At 35.3% G+C, this 1931-nt stretch overlaps 1 protein-coding gene across 2 annotated transcripts in view; it reads left to right on the top strand.

Annotated features, from left to right (window-relative positions):
- The window catches only part of CELF2 (CUGBP, Elav-like family member 2), a 468556-nt gene extending 467255 nt beyond the window's left edge, over positions 1-1301 (top strand). Inside the window, exon 14 of one of the 2 annotated variants that reach the window (XM_006873170.1) lies at positions 1100-1301. The gene's annotated coding sequence lies outside the window, so the exon portion shown is untranslated. The remainder of the gene's footprint in view (positions 1-1099) is intronic. The other variant, XM_006873173.1, reaches the window with a different exon arrangement.
- The last annotated feature ends 630 nt before the right edge of the window (positions 1302-1931 follow it).

Here is a 1931-nt window from a genome sequence, read left to right as displayed (position 1 = left end):
ACAAATAAATGACATCTTGAGAATTTAAAAGGCAAACAAACGCTAATGTGCAATTTTAACTCTGAAACCACTGGTGCCCTGAACGCACTGCCTGGAGAACCCACCCTCCCTTGTCTGGGTTGCCCACACCTGCAGAGGGCACCAGCTGTTTAGAGGTGATATATGGTGGCCTAGGGTGAGAGAGAAGCCAGGAGAAGCACTTACTGAAAAACCAACAAAACGGCTTTCCACTACATTGGTGTGTTTTCATACGTAGGATTTTATTTTAGGGTTCAAAGAAACATGACATTTATTGGTCAGATTATTACACTGGTTGTCTCTTTTGGTGTTGTTTTATTTTAGGTTTTAGAAAGGATTAATGTAAAAAAAAAATAAAAAGATTTAGAGATCTGTTTCTTAAAGCTACAGGGTTTAAAAATAAAATAAAAATGAGTGAAAATACTTGATGTTTCTTGAAAGATAAATTTAATAATAATAAATAATACATAAATAAAAAAAAGAAAGCCACAGGCCTGTAAATTTTATTTGTAAAAAAAGCATTTCTATTTTTATACAAAATTTTTACTGCCTCAGAAATAATGGAAGTTATTTATTGCCTATTGTTAACTTATTGGATACCTAAAGAGCAGTTCTCCGTACTAGCTAGATCCTTTTGAAGTAGTCTTAGAGGAATTGTTCTAGGAATGGGCTTTTTTTCACCGTTGAACCCTAGACCTGAAGTTCATGCTTTATCCTCTTGTTGTTTGTATCTGTCTGACTATTTTGTTTGTAACTTCCATTATCTAGTTTAAAGTTCAGTCGTCTGACTTTTCCCCATTTGTTACATTTGTTGAAACTGGATCCTCTTCCCTGTCCCTTGCCAGTCCCTCACCCCAAAACACCCTGAATCCATCCCCTCTTGCTCTCTCTGGATGGATTCTCTTGGGGTTTCATTGTGCTGTGGACAAAGATTGTAAGAAATGCAAATTATGTGAATGGCTCGTAGACTCCTTAATGACCTAAGATTTGCATTAGTTTTTCTTCTGCACCCTTAAAAGTGATTTTGTTGCTGCTGCATAGATTCTGTGTAACTTTTTACTCTTCCTTGTTTTTTCCCTAGACATCTTCATGCCCGTTAGTTCATCGTTTGCCTAGCATGTCCCTGTGGCGTCTCAAAAAAAGTTTCATCGTCCCGTCATTGTTTCTGATGTCTTTCTGACCTCACATCATATTTGGTTCTCCTACTGACCTTTGATCTAGTTTGACCTTTGAAATTTGCATGTGACCTCATCTAGCTATGAATTCTGGGAAGTCAATGTGAAAAACATTGCTGCATTCATGCAAGACTGAAATTTATTATTAGTCAAATTAAGTATAGAAAAAAAAAAAACCTGTGGCAAAAGTGTTTTGTTCTTTTTTTTTTCCTTTTTTTTTTTTTTTTCTTTTTTCTTTTCTTCTCATAAAACAGACTTGAAAGTATTATACAGGGATTGGCATTCTTCCCGGTCACTGGTACCAATAGCAATATGTGTCCAGGGACACAGAATGTTGGTTTCTAACAGACTACTTCCAAAAACAGTTTGAGAAATAAAACTGTCTGATTTTAAGTCTCTAGAGGTCTGTAATAGTTTTTACATTTTTCAGGCAGTGTAAAGTTTTTTGATAAGGCCATTTTAGGTGGCTCACTTTCTCATTAAGATATATATATAGAACCACTTTTTGTAGATTAGTATAAGAAAATATTTACCCTGTTTTGGGGCAAATGCTACCTATTTGTGTCACCTTTTGCTGAACTGACTCACAGTTAGACAATCCATGGTTTAATGCACATGAAATGACCTATATTTTATACTGTTTCAATGTACAGGAAAAAGGTTACTATAAACTGTGTTACGTTGGTGCTTCTGTGAATTAAGTTGTGCTTTCATCATAAGTCTTACGGTCTCAATGTT

This window comes from Chrysochloris asiatica, unplaced genomic scaffold, assembly GCF_000296735.1.
Source record: "Chrysochloris asiatica unplaced genomic scaffold, ChrAsi1.0 scaffold00226, whole genome shotgun sequence".
In the NCBI taxonomy this organism is placed as follows: domain Eukaryota; kingdom Metazoa; phylum Chordata; class Mammalia; order Afrosoricida; family Chrysochloridae; genus Chrysochloris; species Chrysochloris asiatica.
The sequence above is the reverse complement of the archived record's forward strand: the minus strand, read 5'-3'. Positions and strand labels throughout refer to the sequence as shown.